The sequence below is a fragment of the Octodon degus genome, unplaced genomic scaffold (genome assembly GCF_000260255.1).
Source record: "Octodon degus isolate 3935 unplaced genomic scaffold, OctDeg1.0 scaffold00048, whole genome shotgun sequence".
NCBI classification, from domain to species: Eukaryota; Metazoa; Chordata; class Mammalia; order Rodentia; family Octodontidae; genus Octodon; species Octodon degus.
In genome coordinates, this window is record NW_004524624.1 from 62,916 (window position 1) to 71,757 (window position 8,842).

Sequence of the window (8,842 nt, forward strand, 5' to 3'; positions counted from 1 at the left end):
TTCTCCAATATTGCATAACTATGTCTGTTAATCTGAGCAACAAATTTGATGGTGAAAGTAGATAATATAACAAGCATTATTAATTAGCTATTCTTTTTTTGAAAATCTGTACATGTATTATTGTATGCTACCCTGTTTCTGTCTTTGTTTTGCTATTTCTTTTTGCTATTGATTTTACTCTTCAAAATTAAATAAAATAATTTTCAAATAAAGAAAATATACATGGCTTTATAAAATGGAGTATTACTTAGCCATAAATAAGGATGCGCTTGAGATATTTATAGCTAAATGGATGGTACTTGAGACAATATTCTTAAATAAAATAAATTAGACACATGTAGGGGGGCCTGCCCCTGAGCTCAGTTCTTTAAGTGGCTGCTTCAACAAAGCAGTCAGGCTCAGTTTGCTATGTTCGATCCCCACAACTCAAGCCAGCCAAACCTGCTCTGAAGGCATTCTGAGCAAAATAAATAAATAAATAAATAAATAAATAAATAAAGCACTGTCTCTCTTGTCTGAAAAACTGAAGGCACAAATGAAAACAAAAATACAGGGGCTGGGAGGTAGCTCAGCAGTCTAAGCATTTTTCTGACAACCACAAAGACCTGGATTCAATTCCTGGTACCTATCCATGGTACCAACCCCCAGTACCACATGCCATGATGGCTCTGAATCAGGCATGGTGGCACACACCTGTAACCCCAGCAGTGGGGTGACTGAGACAGGAGGATCACTCAGAATCAGAGCTGCATAATAAGATCCTGTAAAAAATAAATAAATAAACAAATAAAAAGCAAAATATATAATACATATTGTGAAATAGGAAGAAATTGTTTGAAAGGTAAAGGGAAATAAGGAGCGGAAGGAAAGAAAAAGACAAAATGAGGATAAAATGGAAACAAAGCTTTGTAAATAAAAGGAATAAGAAGAGCTAAAGGGAGGGGAGGGAACTAGGGATTGGGGAAAAAGAGGAACTACAATGTGCACAGGTACAAGTTCCCTGTGATGACTGTGATCATTATGTATATATAAATTGTACCAGTAAACTTAATTTGTTTTCTAAAAAAAGAAAATGAACCTTTCTATACTGTTGTTAGAAATTTAAGTTGATATAACCAATATGGAAACAAGTATAGAGACCACTTAAACCTAAAACTAGAGTTTCCATTTCATTCAACTATTCCTCTTTTTGATATTTTCCTAAATGAGTTAGAAGTATCATAGGACAATGATATATAAGCACCCATGTTTATAGCAGCACAATTTGTAACAGCTAAATTTTGGTAAGAACCCAGAAACCCATCCAACTCATGAACAGATTTTTTTAGTGTGGTTTTTATATAGAGAATTGGTCTGGCATAAAGAAGGATAAACTTGAGACATTTTTAGGTAAATGGATGCACCTTGAGACCATACTTTTAAGCGAATAACAGGGAAAGTCATGTTTAAATATCATACTGTTTCTCTTGTGTGAGAAACTAAAAATATAAATAAAGACTAAAATAAATGATAGATATTGGAAAGTAGGAAAAAATGTGCATTGTAAGAGGAGCAAGGGGTGGGAGAAAGGAAAAGAATAAGAGACTAAATGAAAACAAAGATTTTGAAATAAGAAGGGACTTGGGAGGCTGAAAATACGAGGATCACCACAAGTCAGACCTATGTAGTGAGACCCTGTATTAAATTAAAATAAAAAAATAAATAAGAAGGGGAAGAAAGGTTGAAGAGAGGGAAGAGGAAGGGGGGAAAATCCAGATATATATGGGGACAAATGCCCCATGATGAATATGATCACTATGTAGATGAAAATAATACCAATAAAATTAATTTTTAAAAATGCTTAAAAAATTTTTAAATGAGGAAAAGAAGACAAAATTAAAATAAACTTAATTAAGTCCTAGTAAGGACTCCTATTTCTGATTCATGAATAGAGCAAAAATCCACTCCATAAAACAGAGAGCTCTCTTTTTGAAAATACAAAATGATTTTGAAGAAGAGAATTCAATAGCAAAATAACTAATTGGTTGAAATCAAATTACTCAGGTTATCTTTTCTGAATGGACTAATGTAGAGGGGACTACCTTGTTACACTGACAAGGCAGACCAAAATTTCTCGCTTTCAAGAAAACTATTTTGGAATTTCTCTGCTTCCTTAAAGCTTCAGGTTGATTATGTGGTACTCCGCATGAGTGACTCTATTTCAACTTGGTCTAGTCTAAAGGGTCCTTGTGGAAATCTAAAGCAATGGCCTGCCATAGTGTTATTTAACCATACATACATGTATAATTTATTCAATTTTTATCACAATAATAAAATATGAGCTAATGAGCATAAAAAAGAGGTACATTTTGGCTCACAGTTTTAGAAGTCTCCATCCATTGTCCAGTTGTCCTTTTTGTTTTGAGCCCGCATTCCATGGCATGGCAGGAACAAATGGTAAAACAAAATTTCTTAGCTCTTGGCCAGAAAGCAATGATAAAAGAAGCCTGGGGTCTACTAGCTTTCTTTCACAGCACTCCCTCAGTGACACGAGGACCTCCCAGAAGGCCTTAGCTACTAACGCTGCTATTACTTCTCAGCAGTGTCCTCCTGAGGCCCAAGGGTTTGGTGGACACTCCAGACCAAAGCTATACTTAACAAAACCCAACTGCAAAGACAAAGTGAAAAAATTCAGCGGGGACATGGTAGGATGAACACCAGCTTAGAAACCTAGAAACAAACATCAGAGTTCTAACCCATGGCTACACAGGAAGACCATGAACTATCCCTAGACTTTTTTGGTAGAATTAGTTTTCCCAGACACATTTCCTAGGTCCCGGATTACAAGTCAGTGGGATAAGAATATGATAGACCTGCTCACTAGTGACCCAGTTAGCCCTTGCTCTCGATCTATTTCCACATCCTAAGAATTAAGGATGCAATTGCCAACTGCATTACTATCTCTTCCGGTACATAGAAACTGTACAACTATCTCTCCAGGTTTCCCAAATACCCAAATAGCATGAAATTTTTCATTCAAATCCAGCTAAATATCCAAACTTTACCATCTGCAGGATTGATAACCTGAGTTCCTTCAAGCATTTCTTATCCTTAAAGTAACCATACAGACTAGTTTTCCTGAGAAAGCCCCAGTTTTTTTTTTCCAGGATAATTATTAATAACACCATGTCAAATGTAAAGTTCAAAAAGTTACAATATGACTTTCATAGAGATATAAGATGAATAGATGTCAAATGTTTTATTTAACTTATTAATTGATGAAAAAACAAGCAGACCCCCATGAGCAGCTCATCATTTTGAAATATTGCAAACTCGCCCAAAAGATTTAGCCTCTGTGTTTTGATCATTCCTGTTCATGAGAAGTAAGAACCTGGAGCTTCACGGTAAACTGAAATATCTGTGAAAACACCCATTAATGTGACTGTTCCACCAATTTTTCTCTGTTCTGTGGCAAAGAAAGCTTTCTTGTTCCCCAGAACTATGCAGCCACTAACCAGATAGGAGACCAGGAATAACTGAGAAAGATATGCATAGGTGGGTCACTTCTACATACTTTCGAGTCATAGCAATGGACTGAGTCAAAAGTCTTAAGGAATATGTAAAGAACTTTACTCAGTGGATTAAAGCACCTGCTTAGGAAGAAACAGGGGCTGGGATTCAATCCCCGGCCTGCCATGGCAGCCCCATCCTCTGGGTGTACTGAGACCAAGATTGAGACTGGGTGTGGTAGCATCCACCTGCAATCCCAGCACTTCAGAGGCTGAAAACAGAAGGATCACTATGAGTCTGATCTACATAGTGAGACCCTGTAGCCCTTGTACTAAATACATAAAAAGAAAGAAATTTATCTGAAAGTTAGAAATTAAGAGAAAAGGCTGTATGCACATACTTTCAGAATCATGTAGGACCAACAGCAACTTAAGAGTTGCCTACATAAATGTACTTTATACTGTTGATAAAAGATCCTAGACTTTGTAAAATTACTTAAATTGTATATATCTGCTTGATAAAATACAGTTCCAAAAATGTATGACCTGCTGCTATACATTAAACAGTTTACTAACTAATCCAGAAATTTTTTCTAGCTTCTAAAATATTGTTTAAACCAATACTAACATCTGATTCCTTTATTAATTAGTGAATTTGAACAAAATCAATTATACTTTTTTATTTTTCCTTGAGAATTATTTACTGCTTTGGTTTTTTATTAATTTTATTGAGAAAAAATGCAATGTGACAGCTTCAAAACAGGTTGGTAGGAGAGTTACAACAATTAATACATTGCATATTGTTCTTTGTAGTAATCATTCATAGCACAAGATGCAGACATAATATCCTGTCCAAACACTATTAGTACAGATATTTCTATTTACTGCTTTGAAAAGTACATTTTACCAATATGTTAAATATCTCACATTCACATTAAAAGGTTCAGTTGACAAAAGGCAGACTTCACATAATCAGAAAACATACAGCTATTGTTTAAATTTCCTTTGTGAAATGGCTGTATATTATTTTATTTTTGTGTATTTTTAGCACAGGTTTTACAAGGTCTCACTACACAGACTGGACTAGTAGTGATCCTCCTGTTCTCAGCCTCCCAAGTGCTTGGATTACAGGTTTGCACTCACCATGCCCAGTCTCAATTGCCATCTCAGCACCCCGGGGATAGTGCCAGCATGGCACATGAGGGATCAAACCCCAGTTGCTGCACCTGCCTAAGCAGGTGCCTCAGTCCACTGAGCTATCTGGCCCACCCAAAAGGCTGTTTTTTAAGTGCACTAAACTGAAGGATATTTGACTTGCCTCTAAACATCCTTTGAAAGGTGTAGATATCACTTATCTAAGATAATTCAACACCAGGAAATTACTTTGGGAGCATTCTCAGTCTGATGGAAATTACTTGCAGGCTGGATAAAGCTAAAGAAAAATATGATTTCACAGTTGTTCATATCACATTCTGTTGTATTAGGGGTAACTCACAGATTCTATTTTCTTGCTGTGTTCCTAACCGACATAAAGTGTTTTGAATTAAACTTGGTAAATACTACTTTTTAAAAATAATGTTACCTTTTGGAATAGTCTATGCATATAACTGCTATCAAAAGTCCTATCCTCCAGAGAATGCTTTCCCAGGATGATTTTACATGGTCTTCTTCTCTGATAAAAAAAAAAGGAAAGGAATATTAGGCATAAAGATTTTAATAAACATCTGTGGTCAGAGTTCTCTGGCAGTCTTGCTCCTCAGTGAGCAAAATCCTTGAAACATTTGGTGTAAATTCTCAGATGTCTCTAGATGTCGCTGGTCATCCTGGGATCTGCAAACTTCCTTGCCCTAGCTTCTCACCTCCATAATATCCTGCACTTGCTGATGACAACTTTGGTGCTGAGGCAAGTTCCCTATGGTGGACAGAGGAGTCAGGTCTTATCCAAAGCATATACAGTGATATTTACGTGTGCTGTGCAATGGAGGTTAAGGAAGAAGGAGAAATGAAGAGGACTCTTAGGTCTCTACACGTAGTGCTGAGTGCATGGTGCTAGTCACTTACTCTTAGGAGCACTGGAAGGGAAGTTGTCTTGAGCTGATGATTTTGAGTTCACTTGAAGAATATTAAATTTGAATCCATCTGGATAAACTCAAATAGAAATCCCAAGTAGATAAACTAATACTCAAAAGAAAGCCCAGGGGAAGATGTAGCTTGGACATTGTCATTATAAAAAGAGCCAGTACCCGACAAAATGCCAATAGCACTCTTTGAGGAACTAGAAAAAATACAAAAATTCATATAGAAGCACAAAAGACCCTGAAAGCCAAAGTAACCCCACCCAAAACAGAACAAGGCTAAAGACATGACAATACCTGATATGGAGACACACTACTAGGCTACAATTACCAAGACAACATAATATAAAAGCAGATGTATAGAACTGAATAAAAATCATAAAAAATAAATCCACACATCTACATCCACTTAATTTTCAACTAGGATGATGGTGCTGGGAAAGCTGATATCCATATGCAAAAAAAGAGAAATGCGATCTCAAGGTCACACCACTTTAAAAAGGCATTGCAAAATGCATCACAAATGTAAACCTAAGACCTGAAAACTACCCTATGAAAATACTAGATCAAAATGCGTGGCAACACTGGCACAGGCAATGACATGTTCATAAGAATCCAAACATGTAGGCAACAAAAGCAAAAATAGACAAACGTGATTTTATCAAACTAAGACATTTTTGGACAGAAAAAAAAAGAAAAATCAGTAATATTCAACCTGAAGAATGGGAGAAAATATCTGTAGACTATTTGGTGAAGTATTCATATCAAGAATCTGTTATATAAGAAATTCCAAAACATCAACAGCAAGATGAGTGAGTGGTGTTGCTCATTGTATGATGTGAAATAACCTCAACTCTAGGATCAGGAAAGGGCTGAAGAACATAAGCCTCTGACCTGTATTTTGGGAAGTGAGCAAAGAATGGAAACTGAAGGTGGACATCAAACCATGGAAGACAGCCCTGAAAGAAGGAAGTAGAAAAGAAGAAATGTTCCAGAGTTAAGCAGGTTCTTGCTGATATCACCAAGCAAGTAGACTTCTGATTTGGGGATGGAAATCTTCGCAAGGACAGATTTCTTCAAGAGCAGATAGAAAAATCTAGAGATGGATGGATATGTTGACATCTCCCTTCTGGTATCTTTTAACAAAATGAAAAAGTTGACTACTGATGGCAAGTTAATAGCCAGAGCATTGAAAAGCTCAGATGTTGTTGAGTTGGACTTAGATGGCACCAGGATCAGAAGAAAAAAACCCCTGGGTGAAAGACCAGAGGATGAGGATGAGGATGAGCGCACTGTGTATATGGAATTAATTCTTAAAAATGTTAATCACAGCTGAGATGAAAGAGTATTTGGGAAACATGGCAATGTTGTTTATGTAATTATACCACATTATAAATCTACAGGAGACCCAAAGGGATTTGCCTTTGTGGAATTTGAAACAAAAGAACAGGCTGCAAAACCTACTAAGTTTCTCTTCCTTTTTTTTTCTCCATAATTTTATTGAGAAACAAATAGCGATGAAACAGTTTCAAATGAAATTGGCAGGACAGTTTCAATAATTAACACATTGCATACATTCTTCCTAGTGGTTAGTTGCTGTACAAGATGCGAACTTGATATCCTATTTACAAACACTATTAGAATAAATCCCTCTATTCATTAAGAGAATGCAACTATATATCTATCTTAACCATTTTGAATACACAGATACAAAATGGACATTCATTTTATCCCCTTTTTTTGTTAAGTTCCATTATTTGAAAATTATATATGTGTTAACTCAGCAAAATATTCTAAAAGAGTCCCGTAGCCCATAATAGTATTGGGTCTTCCACTTGACTGGCAAAAATAATGTCAGAAATTGTTGACCTGAGTCCCCTACAGCTCCACATAACAGCATGTCTTTACTTCTTATATTTCATTTTTATACTTTTCTGCTGGATGGTTAAGACCAAGGTAAAGAGTTGTAGCTTTTGGGTCTGATAAGGTCAGTGAAATCCCTATTGAGTTTCTTAACAACCCACCAGAAGAAGCACCAAGAAAACTTGGCGTATTTCCTAAAACAGTAAAAAACAAGCCCATTCCTGGTTTAAGAATAGTTGAGGGAAAAAAGAAAAAAAAAAGCGGCGGGGGATGAAGAAAGAAGACAATGTGCAGAGAAAGGAGGCGAGTATGGACACAAGCAATGAGAGTGTATGTAAAGTGAAAAGCGCTGGGACTGGCTACAAGTGCTCTGAAACAGAGAGTTCAGAACCCCAAAAGCAAACTAAGAAAAAGCAAAAGCGAGACAAAACCGAGGTGTCCAGCTTATCTGATGAGAGACTGGAGAAGAAAGAGAAACAGCCCTGCAGATGCTGAAAGCCTGGTTCCCAAGTCAAAAGTTAAGAAAACAGTTTACAGAGACATTTAAAAAGAGGCTTCTGAAGTTCTGAAAAAGAACAGAGATTTAGAATTCTCTACAGAAAAGGAAAATATTAGAGATATCAAAGAAGGTTCCCTATTAAAAACCAAGAGGAAGCACAAGAAAAAACATAAAGAAAGACATAAAATGGGAGAAGAAGTCATACCTTTGCAGGTCCTATCCGAGAACGAATGGATAGATTGAAAAAAGGAGTATTTGGTGCTGCAAAAAACCAACATAGCTTCTTAAAAAAGACAATATCCCAAATAAAATCAGAATCAGAAATGGAAACAGACAGCACAGTGGTCAGTAGGGCTGCAGTGAAGAATGGGGAAGCCAGTGGTCCAGAGCACCACCCTCAGGAGAAGGTGAGCCCACCAGGGCCACAGTTCATGAGTGCAGCCATTGAGAAGGTCAGTAGGTCAGAACATCTACCTGGCCGGAAGCAAGTCTGGGATATGCTGGCGACAATCTCAGAAGTTGTATATGTTGACCTGCTAGAAGGAGACACAGAATGTCAAGCTAGGTTTAAAAACCAGAGGCAGCCCAGGCACTAAAGAATGTCCACACTGTGATTAAAAAGAAGTACAACTGGAAACTCGAGGTCCTTTCTGGTGATCAGGAACAGAGATACTGGCAGAAGATTCTGGTAGATAGATAAGCCAAGCTCAATCAGCCGTGGGAGAGGAAGAGAGGCTCCAAGAAGTTCATCATGAAAGCTGAAAAAATTAAACTGGAAAAGACTCAACAAGAAAGTAACCATTCACTTATCCGAATATGACTGAAGAGTGGGGCTCACTTATGTGTCACTGTGTCCTGGATGTCGTTTGACTACAGCAACACTATAAAGAAGATTTTATAAGATCTACACTTAACTA

At 36.9% G+C, this 8,842-nt stretch overlaps 1 pseudogene; it reads left to right on the forward strand.

Annotated features, from left to right (window-relative positions):
- Window positions 1–6,482: 6,482 nt before the first annotated feature.
- Window positions 6,483–8,749, forward strand: LOC101578111 (annotated as a pseudogene).
- Window positions 8,750–8,842: the final 93 nt, after the last annotated feature.